At 42.6% G+C, this 13792-nt stretch overlaps 1 protein-coding gene across 1 annotated transcript in view; it reads right to left on the reverse strand.

Annotated features, from left to right (window-relative positions):
• Positions 1-13322, reverse strand: part of NTN5 (netrin 5) — a gene marked incomplete at its 3' end in the record, with an annotated part of 35633 nt that extends 22311 nt beyond the window's left edge. Inside the window, 1 exon segment of the mRNA XM_015414384.1 lies at positions 13157-13322.
• Positions 13323-13792: the final 470 nt, after the last annotated feature.

Raw genomic sequence — 13792 nt, forward strand, 5'->3', positions numbered from 1 at the left:
CGAAGAGCCAGCGCCTTCCGAAGACGTTTCCATGGTCATGTGGCCGGCATGACTAAACACCAAGGCGCACGGAACGCTGTTACCTTCCCACCGAAGTGGTACCTATTTATCTACTTGCAATTTCTTGCTTTCGAACTGCTAGGTTGGCAGGCGCTGGAACTAGAGACGGGGGCTCACTCCGTCATGCGGCACCCGGGTCTCGAACTGCTGAACTACCGACCTTCCACAGCCTGCAGTTTAGCGTCTTAACCACTTGAGCCACCGCAGCTCCTTTGCATGTGAATAGCCTGTGCTAATAACATTGCTATAATTATAATGAAGTCTAAAAAAGAAGACATAAGGAATTATTTTTAAATATCTGGGTTGTTGGGTTTTTTTGGTATTTCAGTCTTCAGTGTATCAAAGACCTTGAAGTGAATCTCCCTTCCACTGCCTCCCACCCAAAATCTCCTTGCCTTCCCCTACTGGAACCTGAAACAGCCAGAAAAGACCTAGCAACTGCTACCATCAAATACAAATAAGCTTCGCTCTTTTCTTCAGAAAGAAACATTTTAGTCTGCCTTCTTGCAGATTTGTGTTCTGTGGTACTAAAAAGATCTCACAGTGGGGATGCTGGTGAAAATCTATTAAAAGCCCCCAATTATTTTTTTTTCTGCCGAAGCTCTCTGAGGTGTAGCCCCATGAAACAGCTTTCCAATTTGGGGTGTCAATTGCAGCTGTCAAAAGCTCTTCCTTCACTTCCGGTTGAGCACTCGTCCAGAAAAGCTCCTCTGTGCCCTAGATCCAGCCACTACTAGCCCCAGTGAAGGGGGTTGGGAATTCTGGTACCATATGAGTACTGCTCCGACATTATGGCAAATAGCAGCTCACGGGGCAGGGTGGTTTTAATTTGGGCAATGGTACAGGAGCAGGGGTCATTTCGTAGAAAAAGAGCTAGAGGAACTCATTAGCATAACTCATTAGCATATGTCACACCCCCTGACATCAGGGGCCCGGTGGTGGACCTGCAAGGCCAGCGGGAGTGCGAGGAGGCCACGCCAAGGCCCTCCCTGGCCCCAGGCAGGCAGGGGTGGGGAGAGGTGGGGAGGAAGCAACTTACCCTCCCTCTTCTCCTGCCTCCTCCTGGCTGAATGAGGGCCGGAAGTGGGGCGGCCGGAAGCAGGGGACGGGGCTTCATCATGTGCCCCGCCCCCTGTACCTCACCCGGGGGAACTGCCTTCCTGTCTCACACCATGGACCCCATCCAAATTGGTCATCACAGCTACCCCTTTTTACGGTTAGAGTAAATGTACAGAGGCCCAGTGACAGATTCCCAAAGTAATATCCGGCCTTGTGAGACTTGGCCAAGCCCACTCAGTGCTTCTCCAGTGTTTAAGTACAGCACCGTCCATCACTTGACGCTAATTCTCAGAGCCATTTGCCTACTTCAGATTTTTTCCCTTTGAAAGACAGGAAGTTTGCCGAATTTCAGCTTTATGCCTTTCCGTTTCCTGTGCTACTGATTCGCCCTACCTCCTCCCTGAGGAGGCAATCGGAACAAAATAAAAGGATTTTGAGGGTTCAAGATTAGACGGATACATTATTTTGTCATGTGTCTTTACTTAAAAAGAACTGCAAGCGGTAGTGCTTTCTGCTTGCCGAAATGCCCGTCTCTTTCCCCTTTTATATGCTCTCTCTCTCACACACACACGCACACTCTTTTGGCACTCACAACATCCTTTCCATGATGTCAGAATTTTTGGCGTTCGTTCCTCTTCTGAGGATATTCGGCTCTTGACTCCCACTGGCGTATCTCCGTTTCATCTCCTTTTGCTGTTATACCAAATGAAACCCAGGAGGGACCAAGTGTTGTCGGAAACCAGGCTGCTCTTGACAGGGTCAGCTAATACTTCAACAAAGAGAGTGGCAATTTTACCGCCATTGGATAGCCCATTCCTAGCCTGGCTCTCACTCACCACCAAGTAGGCCCTATATCTCCTTTCAAGCTGTCCTCTCAGTGGGTAAATATATACATATGTATTCACCCCTTCCACTTAGTAGAGTCACTACCATTCCATTGCCAAAGCAGATCTTGGGATCTATGGCTTCCACTAGCACATCTGCATGAAATGCACAAACGCACAGTTGTACATCTGTTAGGATGGTGTGCTTTGTTCTCTGAAGAGGGGGGCATATCAACTTCCTAAATAAAATATTCACATCACCTACAAAGGAATCCTTTTAACTGGAGATGTCAGGGATTGAATCTGAGAGTTCTGCGCGCAATACTGAGGCACCGCACCCTCTTGTATGTTGGAAATAATGTTTTCTTATATGTCTCAGGAAATTGTACTTTTTTCCTTCAGAGTAAAAAAGAAGGTATTTATCAGGGCAAGGTAATGTTTATCCATGTAGAAGATGGCATTCCTTTAGGAAAATCTTTAGGTCATGACCAATCGTGTCTTGCTCGTTGCAAGACTTGAATTAGGAGCAACATGCCACAGAAGTAATTTCAGAAGTCTTCCATCTATGTAGAATGTATGTGTGAGGATTCTTTGATAAAGTCAAAGAAACAGGCTGAAAGTAAACCGGGACTTCATCAGAATCTTTCACAGGCTGCATTGTGTAATAGAACATGCTGCTGTTTGTTTCAATGGGTTGTTGTAAGAAGTAGACAATATTGTCTTTTGTAGTACTCGTGTTGATATAAATAACAAGGATAGTATGTAGTATAAGTTCTATTGAGCACCATTACATTATTTATAAGTAAATTTAAAGAACAGTTTATGCATATTTGTTGCCATCTCATGGTATATATTTTGTTCATATTAGGTTATATGTCCATGAGCCTGCAATTTGGTGTTTCCTTGACTTTCTGTCAGTCTCAGTTGAGACCGAATGTGAATCCCTGGTTTAATAAAACTACCTATGGGTAGTGTGATTGTCCGGTGACTTAAGGTTCATCAAACAGGGCTCTGAAAACGTGCTTTGTATTTGGTTTATTAGCTGTAAGTCTTAGTATGATTTTGGATGATATACAAACATTGATGTCCTCCTGGCTTCTTCCCCAGTGACTCCCTGAAAGTTTCATTGGGTAGGAAGATGCAAAAAGTGCCCCAAAGGCAAGAAAGGAGCACGAAGTAGAGTCTCCCCATCCAATTGAAGGGTCTAGGGAGGAATGTATACAAAAAGGATATTTTTTTAAAAGTCCTTCATTTCACATCATGTCCTCATAGAACATAACAGTCTCCTATTTTTGAAAGATATACTCAGCTGTTGTAACAACTGGTCATTGTCAGTGTGTTAATGTTAGTATTATCTGAAATCTCGCTCAAAGCTGACCCCCATTCTCTTAATAAACAGTTCATTAGCAGAGGTTGTCATATGATCCAAATGTTATGAATACCGTATTTTCTTCATTGTTTCATACAAGGCAGGAACCGGCATGCTTTATGAATGACCGAGGAACCTTTTGTAAGTTGACTTTATTTGTGAATGATTCCAAAATGTGCCGTGATTCAAGAAACTCTGTGCAATGCACAGAGATTATCATTTGCATCCATACAAATCAGAAGGGGTGGGAAGAGGCAGCAATTAAGCTGTTGAATCTTTAATTGCTCGACCGCTGAAGGCGATTATTTGTGCCAACTTAAGGACACTTCTCAGAATCAGGTAGAGAAGTCAAACATTTTCCTAGTATCGGGACATGGTTAAGAGAGGGGCACACTGACGCCTCCCCCCTCTGCTTTTTCATACTCCCTGTGGTAAAATGACTCCTCACCCCATGGGCAACCTGTATACAACTCACAGAAAATGTCTGGTTTGCACTCTGGTTAGATTCAGAGGTTGCCCTAACCCTGCGCTCAGAGAATACCAGGGAAGACGTCTGAGGAACCATTCTGGGGGGGAAAGAACAGTTTAAGTCAGTAGGAAGACTTAGCCTGTAAAATTGTATTTTTTCCTAGTGATGGCAGAAGAAAAAGGGGAGTTGGGGAGAAAAATTATTTTCTTTTTTGGGGGGGAAGACCTAGGAGAGGAAAGCTCACTGAAATCTGGTAAGCTGGGACTTTAAGCTATCTGTTCTGTTGCAAATATTTTCAGTCTTTCCCAAATATTGGCCACAAACATCACAAGCTGGCGACCTTAGACATGGACAGGAAAATCCAAGTTGGCTTTAAAAAAAACCCTTCTTTGTGGACAGAGAATCCTAAAGACAAGCACTTTTATCTGAAAAACCCACTAAAGAAGTCTCCCCCCCCCCCAAGCACCATGTGCTGGTTTCCTGCTACACACTCAAGCCTGCATGGCCACATTGGGGAGGGGCGAATAAAATACTGGGGACCAGCACATGATATATGCATTATGTGTAGTTTGGTACTACAGTTGTGCCTAAGTAGGTCTACTCAGAAGTAAATCCCATTTTATTCAAGGGGACTTATTCCCAGAAAAATGCTCTTAGGATCACATTGCCAGTGGCCCCAATCCAGCACAGAATTAAATACACTTCAGCCCATGGATTTCCCCCCTCCTGTTTGCAAAAAAATCTTTGCATGATTATCAGCCATTCATCTTTTTTATGGAGCATCCATATTTGGAAGCTTTGACCATAATAAATAGAAGACTTATTACAAACAAAAGTGAGTCCATATTTTTCTCATACGATCTCATTGGACAACAGCAAGTTGCATATGACAAATGATGGACTGAAGAAGTATTCATCACAGCAACGGATTGAATGAGATACACCATCTTCTATCAAAATGCTGTAATCTACATTACAACCGGCCTCACATCACTTCAGTGCCAAAGAGTTCAATTTCCGTGGGTCTGAGAGGAGGGGAGAACCAGCCATTCTGCCCTCTGTACTTTGGAGGACAGGCAGGAGAAAATGCAAAGGACACAATACAAAGCAAAATCTTCTAGAAAATAACTAGCAATTGCTGGGAAATTTGAGCCGATCTTTCTCAACACCCTGTAAATGCTGCTCCAGTTTATAAGGAAGCTATCATCATAAGCCTCTGATGTGCTGTTGATGTGAAAGTGGCTGAGCAGTCCATAATTTCCTTGGTTCAAGGGAGCCCCTCTCTGCATGTATTGACGGAGAATATGTGTGTGGATATCTGAATGTCCCCTCTCTGCATGTATTGACGGAGAATATATGTGCATGCCTTGTTGGATCTATGTGGATAGTACTCTTTGAAATAGCTACAACTAATTAATCGCCTTCCCGTTTCAGATCTCTGCAGAGGTTTCTGCAGAAGCACAGTGTGGTGATGGGCTTTTCTCACTTAGATCAGCCACACTGGCTTTGAAAGGTCTTCTCGGGAGTAAAAGACATACTTTTCCACTGGTGAAAAAAGGATGACGGAGTCCTTTGGTGGCCACCCCCCCCCAAAAAAGGTTATGCTGGAATCTGCATGACCGAAAATAGGTTGTGGCAGAGGCTGTAACAAGGAGGGGAATTAAGGAAGGTTGAGTGAAAAAGCGGGCTGGATCCAACCTGTTGTGCTTTTAAAATCGCGAACTTAAAGGAAATGTGATAAAATGTGTCCTATTTTTATCTAATCTTTACCAGTGGGAAGTCAGAAATGCAACATCTCTGTTCTTGAAAAGGATATCATAGCTTCCTTTTCAGTTCAAGGGATTTTTTAAATGTTAAACGTTGGAAACGTTGACAATGCTATACAAATGCTAAACCTTTCTATTAGTATTATTGTTGAATTCTATATAGTATTTTATTATGGTTTGGCAGTTTACTATTTTCTGGTTTTAATACACATTTATAATCCATCTGTAGACCAGACTAAAAATGGGAATAGAGCAGTGTATAAATGTTCTTAAACAGATCAAAATACATAAATGCCCAGGGAGGGGGAAACCAGCATCTTTTTAGTACTTTGGAACACAATAATATCCTTTGCCGCGGCTGGGTGTTGTGTTCTTGTTTCTTCTTTTATGTAACACAATCCACAGCAACCTTTTACTAACTTTTGGAATCCCCAATGCCACATTAGATGACCTCTGACATATAAATAAATTATTGCCAGATGACAGGGGAAACACACCCCTCCCTCAAATAACCAAACATCTTCATTTGCTAGCCAGTAAAGTCACAGCCAGTATTCAGCTTAAAACATAAAGAACACAAAGGGGGGGGGGGGGTTCCCTCAGTACACAAACATCCAAACATTTCAGTTTGAAATATATCTGCCACAATAGCACATGGCTTTCATGGAGCGGTTGCTGTGGGCATTTAAAAAGTATGAGCACATTCTCTCACCTTGTGAGATGCAAAATCTGTGAAGTCAAATGGTTTGAAAATGGAGGGGGGGGGCAAAGAAACAGTAGATGTCCCTCAAAACACATCCTCTCATTTGGAATGATTGAACTTGAAATTATTGTCTTTCCCGCTGCACACAGTTCCACAAAAATTTACACTCTGCAAAAACCACAGTTGCCCCTTTTCAAACACATTGAGTATATGTACAGAGGGGACTTTAAACTGCAGACAAAATGACAGTTCCAGCAGGATAGCTGTGCTAGTCTACTGTAACAAAACAAAAGTCCAGTGGCACCTTAAAGCCTAACAACAATATGAACTTTCATGCTTAAAGCTCACTTCCTCAGATACAATAAGAAAGAAACTCACTCCCCTCATTTTAAACAGAAAATTGCGGAAGGGGAGGGGGAAAGATGGAGGATTCGAGCAGAGAGAGGACTAGTACAGTAAATCAGGTGGGATTCTCTATGTGGGGCTCCTTCCTTCTGCACCCCCTTCTGTAATTTTCTGTAAAAATGAGGAAAATGATTTTATTATTTCTCATTTGTATCTGAGGAAGTGAGCATTTACTTATCAACACTCATACTGGAATACATGTTGTTAGTCTTTAGTGCCACCAAACTTCTATTTTATTTAGCTGAAGTGATGTACATTACATGATTTTGATCACATGGCTCCTTGCTGACCTAGCTGTTCCTTCAGTCCCCACCTAGTAGTGAGGTTACCATCAAGTGACAATCACCTCAGCTGTATTCCTCTGCACAGATCAGCTTGTGTCTCACTCACATCTCTTTTTGTTGCTGTTACCTTTAGTGTGAAATTCCCTCCTTCCACACACACGCTTGCTGCTTCTGTGTGGTTATTCTTAAAAAGTGCATGCTGCAAGAAACCAGCTCACTTGCCACAAGAATAAAACCAGAGCCATTACGAGCGCAATACAAAACCCACAGAGGATATTGCCCACTGTGTCTGCACTTGAACTGCATCTCTACTGGGCTCAGGTTGTTCTTTCGTCGCTTTCATCTCGTCACCCTCCACAGAAGTCATGGGGTGTGTGTGTGATTCCGCCCTGTCTTTGCATGGTGGGACAGAATGACCCCGTCCGTCTCCACTCCAGAGATGCATCCAAATTACCAGCTCACAAAGGAGGCTGCCTGCTTCATCTCTGCATCAGTTACTGCTCTGGGGATATGTCCTTCCAGTCAAAAGGCAGAACAATGACACAGGAGAAACCCAGGGAGTCAGCTCTTCCGTAGATGGACAAGTCCTACTTTTTCATAGTCTAAAAATAAAGCCGTGGAAGTGAAACATCCTTCCAATTTTAATTCAGATAAAAGGGTGTCCCAGCTACCAGGAGCCTGAGAAACACTGCAATAGGGAATCAACCTCTTTCTACGCTGACCTTTCTTTCTGCAAACATTTCCACAGTTTTTAATTTAAATCAATTCAGTTTTGCAGACTCTTTTCCTCCAGTCCTCTTCCCTGTTCTTAACGTTTGCCTGTCTTTATCTGAAAGGCTGATTTTTTTCAGTCTGTCTTTCTGCTTCACTGTCATGTAAATTTCATTTTCTTTACTTCTGACAGAGATTCAGTTTATCAATGACTGCTAAAAAAGCATGATCAGCCCCGATGGTATTAATGTTAATTCCCTTATTGATTTCTGATGCTCAGGAACTAGCCAGTGTCTAATGAAGAATGGAAAACTCGGGCCTGCTAACTTGGAGTAATTGAACCTAATGACCAGTTCTCATAAAGCACAACAGCTCACAGAAAGAGAGAGACATACACACCTTCCTTTCCATTCTGGTCAATGAGAAACAACCAAATATTGTCACTCAGGGATTTCTTGGAATGTTAATAATGTGGCAGAGTATTGTCAGTAAAGTATCGATAATGGAAAATAATGGCATAGCTGAGAGAACAATCAGAATTATTTTAGATGGGTTCTGTTCTCTAATTCTTTTGATTTGTCTGGCTAAATTTTTATTCCCCCCCCCCCATTTCCTACCTTGGCTTTGCAATCTCTGTTATGATTGAGACAGACAGATATATATATATATATATACACACACAGAGAGGACTGTGCTTTTGAATAATTCAGGCATATTCCAAACCAGCATTTCACCTGTGAATAACCCTAAGAATGTGCCTACAACTGGGAACTCACCTGCGATTGTGTACAAGGACGAGTGGTGTTAGATTGTCCAAGAATTTGGCTTCTGATTTCAAATGTGCGCTATTTATTCTCGTTATCGCTACCCCCCCTGCCACTTTAGCAACTTGGTGCATCATTAACTTTTAATTTGTAACAAGATAATTAATGTGATGACAATTACTTCAGGCCCCACATCCTGGATGCTAATTGAAGTTTGTCTTCTGAGACCAGAGGGCCAGGGTTTAGGCAAAGGGATGTGTTCTGTCTGCTTAGATTTCTCCCACTGAAAACCAAAAGGCCTCAAGAATGGTTAAATTTGGCTGGAGAACGACCAGAAATGAAGGGTTTTCATTAGTGTCTTGTTAAACTTCAATTTACTTTAGGACAGGCGGCTGGATTCATCCCCCTCCCCTTCAAAAGTGACAACAAGAAAGCAGGACGCTGAGCAGCTATCATCAAAACAAACAAAACAGGATCAGAGATATGCAGAAGAGGGTTACGCCAATGCCATCAGAAGTCTGTTTTTTTTTAAATGCATTGTGTAAATCCCCCTAAATACAATTTTTTTTTCAAGCTCAGGTACTTCAAGAGACTCACTCTCTTCCAGATGCTGTGGTTGCCTGTTGATCCTATCAAAGGTCTACAAGCCTTTTTGAAAAAGAGGTTTTTGAAAACGGGAAATAAAAACCCACATTGCATTAATGCTGAAATCTACTGCCTGTTGCCATGATACTGATTACTAGTAGATGGCCCAAATCCACAGTCTCTTCTATAGAGAAATGGCTAGATAAAGCACAGAACATAGATGAAGCCCCAGAAGCGGCACAACAAAGCAAGTTGCTCTGAAATCTATGCAACGTTTTTCTCGTTCACAATTTTGGGCTGAGGCAGAAATCCCAAACGTTTTATAACGGGGGAAATCGACAAGCAAGCGAGATATCTCCATAGCTTCTTCTCTCTTTCTTGCAATTTCGGCAGAATAAAACATAACATAAATATGAGCAATATACACAAAAGTTATCCAGTGATTTCAACAAGATTCGGGTCTGAATGACTGGTACATTTTGCTCTGGCCCGTTAAAAGGGAAGCCAAAATAAGCACGGGGAATCTATCACTGCCTCCACATCTCAATAGTGAAATGCTGCAATACCCCTAAGCAAGCTCCTCAGCTGATGAAACAAGATCCCCATGTCGTACAGCAGCACAAGTCGGTCTTGTTGTTCATCTTCTCTGTTACTTCAATGAAATACACATACAGATTTTATAGTTCTTAAGGCACTGGGGTGGAAAGATTTTGAAACGGGCTGCCTGCTCTCCTGGCAATAGAAACCATTTGCATTTAAAATAGCCATTGCTATAAAAAAAAATTCTGTAGATAAGAGGAAAATGCTTTACTAGCGAAGGGATTTGAGGGTGTAGTCTTCTCACAATTCACCTTTCCAGACTGTTTCTATGCAGTGGCCTCCATATATCAAAGAGCCCTTGCAAACTGCTGCAGATTCTGGGGCATCTTCTCAGTGGTATGTGGGTTACCAGCACAGCTCTTGCTTTGTGTAAACTGAAAACTGCAACCCCATGCACACTGACAGACTCCTGTAACTACACATTATAGGAGAGTCAGTGAAGGTGGCCAAAGTGTCTTTTAGGGAAACTATTCCACCATTCATGATTGCCTCATTAAGAGGTTTCGGATAAGCCCCCCCCCCATGCTTGCCCCAAACACAGATGAAAATCCACTACTGAGAGGGCTAGTTCAGAGCCTTTCTCTGCCACAGACATCCTGGACAGCCACGGTCATGTCATCCTCTCTTGAATTCAATTCCTCCTTCAATATGGTAATAGAAATGCCTACCTGACAAGGCTGGTAGTGTAACGATGGCAAAAAGACTTGTAAAAGCACCAAGTAAGTGGTTGATAATAAACAACTACCAGTAAGAAAAAACAATACCCCCAAACCAGTATGTAGCAGCTGAAACGCTGTTCAAGAAAAGCTGAGGAGCTGATGAGCCACAGGGCCGTAATTCCATGGACCTCAATGGTGATTCATGATTATACTTGTTTTGCAGAGTACCCACTGATGGCCCTTAGTAGTTAGTCAGCCATTCTAGAAGGTTCCACACCACACACGGGAATGTACAGATCAACAAGGCTATAAATATACATATACATGTTCCCTTTGTAATCTGCTCTCGTATGCGCATTTTCTGTCCTACTATTCCACCTTTGCAGACACAATTCCCTATTTTCTCATTGCCAGTGCTGATTCAGGCTAAGCACCATACTTGTATCTAACAATGGGCATATTCTTCAAGTACCATCTTTCTTCAATTTGCTATCAGTACTAACAACATAGCTAGTATTAGCTGAGCCCTCAAACTCTGGGGGGAAATGTAGTATTTGGAGAGCTAGGTTGATGATCTGATAACTCTTGCAGACTGGGGGGCTTTTCCATCAGGCTCAGGAGGACACCCAACCCCCCTCCCCACACCATTCTGTAGTGAACATCCAGCCTGAGGAAGAGTTCTGGGAAACTCAAAAGCTTGTAAACGACGTTGGGATATTTTGGTTGCAACGTCTGTTTTCAGAATTGTTCTTTGGAACAATGTGCCTACCTACCAATTTTATAAACAAACGTGGGTGCGTATCCAAGCAATAGGAAAGGGTACATTCCAAATGTTTCTAAAACAATTAGCGGGCCATACCAACGGTGTCCTCCCCCCTTATAAAAATGATGGGTTGGATCCTATCTGTTTTTCTGTTTGAGCTCTCCTAATTCCCTTTCTTGTTGGTGTCCCAGGACCCATTTAGCTGTTGTCCGCAAACTTTTCGTCAATAGCACTTCAGCTGCTACATACTGGTTTGGGGGTATTGTTTTTTCTTACTGGTAGTTGTTTATTATCAACCACTTACTTGGTGCTTTTACAAGTCTTTTTGCCATTGTAACACTGCCAGCCTTGTCAGGTAGGCATTAGCTGTCCGCAGGACCCATTCAGCTTTTGTCCTACGATTTCTGGTGTACCCTTCTAGGTGTTTGGAAGAGGCACTCCCGCCTCCTGCTTTTGCCAGAGGAAAACATACCAGGATCCAACCTGGTATCTTTCAACTTCTTGTTTTCAAGCTTTCTCTAAAGATGCATTCTTAAACCTGATATAAAATAAGCCTATCTTAATTTTCTGTCTTGGCAAATGTTGAAGAGCCCCTGAATTGCTTATCCATCTTCTTTACTCTTGCTTTACCGTAATTTGTTTTTGTGGTGAAAAATTCCTACTCAAGTTACGTGTAAATTAAGGAATTGTGGCATTTAATCTACCTGTTCTCAGTGTCATTAAAACAAAATACCTGTGATCAAGCCTCAGATGTTAGCATATATATATGAAGCTGCTTATTTCTTAAGGCGAAGGATGTTAAACTCATATTCAAATGGCTTAAGTCTGGATGAGGAAACTTATCAGAGCAACAGCTGGTGTATGTGCAGCAATTCTGAAAAACCAGTTTGTAAAATTTTGAGATCAAATCTCCTCCCAGTTTCAAAATATTTTTTTCTTCGGATGACACTCAGCAAATTTCACATCAGCAATCTTTCAACACCAGCGAATTCAAATCTGCCAGAAGACTGTGGATTTCCCCAACACGGGAGGCTGTCTGTTACAAAATGGAGGAAATGATGTTTTTTTATGGATTTTCATGGACGATTGGAAGGGTGTGCACAATCCTGAGTGCAAATAGTCGATGTTTGATCTAGCCAAACCTTATCCTCCCCCCAAAACTCTTTTTACAAATTCTGTCATAGATATGACATAGATATTTACCAGAATCCACTACTGCCTATTTCAATTGCAATTCCTGCTACTAAAACCAACATGTAGAAATACAGAATCCATCACACCAAAATCAGCTAGCTCACATCAACATACCGCTGCTGGGGCTGAAGCCGCTGCTTACATTTGCCGAATATTCAGTCCAGCTCCTATTCTACTTACAAGCTGCGGAGTAGGTAATTAAACAAGCATTGCAATAATTTCAGCATGTCACTTGGGACAATTTAATATTTCTTTGCAATCTGGAGCAGAGGGAGGCGCAGGAAACAAAGGATTTGCAGGTTCCTGAGATGCAAACGTTCAGGGCAACTTCCCCCCCGCAAGCATTTTTGGAAGGCTTGCAAAGCCCCCCTAAGATATCCCCAAAATTGTCACTGAAACCAGAAATTATAAACTATGATTGTGCCACTTATTAGAAAAAGGCTTTCCTTGCCCTGCATCTCTTACATAATTTATCATCCAATGTCTGTTGCAAATATGGATATATTTAGCAATATAAGCGCCGGCATGTTAGTTGTCTTGATAGCTTGACTAACCTTTATCTAATCTTTTCTCTCCTGCATCAGCTCTGATATTATGGATTCGTTTGGATAATGCTGCAACATAAACATTGCTGGCTTTAGGTGACACACATCACATATTCCAATAACTGTGTCGGCTTTCCATTGCATTTGTTAGCTGGGGTATTATCTATAGCCCATTATACTACAAAACCAACGGCAAGGCCGATATAATGCAGATAATGTATCCACATGAATGCTGCAGACTTTGCTGTCTTAAATATTTTCCTCTGATCGCATTTTTCGGTTTCGGCTGCTTAGTCAGGCTGCGCTAGAATTTATCATGCATTAGGGAAAAGAATGCAGGAAAACGATGTGATACAATAACATAGTGACACAATACAGCGATGATTGCAAACCAACCTTTTCTCCCCCCCGAATGCCGGGTCTGGAGTACCTCGTCCACCACTCTCCCCGCCGAGGTTTCTGGAATCCGATATCAGCCGGGGCTGGAGTTTCTTAAAAATGAAACCCTCTTTGCGGGGAGTTTATGAGGAAGTTTGGTGAGTTTTACAAGCCCTTGTGTAAATGGCAGGCAGTCACCCCCGTCGAATTAGATCCGATCCACTGATGGGAAAGGGGAAATAGAGCCTCCGAAGATCTGCGAAAGCATTAGTCAGCTAAGCGAATTTTGATATTCAGATTTCTCACCCAGGGCTGGAACCATGAGCCACTGGTGGTGAAAGAGGGTTCGAGAACTCTGTGGCTTTGATCTGGGGGTGTTACATTCCCGGGTAGCATGGGACAGAACAAGTTGGCTTCTGACAGTGATGAACAGTGTGTCAAGGAGAAGGGATAAGCACACAGACAAGACAGATGCCCAAACACATGCAGACAGGTGGGTCAGGAGAGAGGGGGAGAGAGAAAAACACAAACGGGCATATACGCAGCCCACCAAGACATACACAGTGGCGACCCCAAAAATGTACATGGAACAACAGTAACACAAACAGAGTCATGAATCCAAAACCCAAAAGGGAGAGAATTCAGGGCATTGTG

Source organism: Gekko japonicus, unplaced genomic scaffold (genome assembly GCF_001447785.1).
Source record: "Gekko japonicus isolate JY-2015 unplaced genomic scaffold, Gekko_japonicus_V1.1 scaffold243, whole genome shotgun sequence".
In the NCBI taxonomy this organism is placed as follows: Eukaryota; Metazoa; Chordata; class Lepidosauria; order Squamata; family Gekkonidae; genus Gekko; species Gekko japonicus.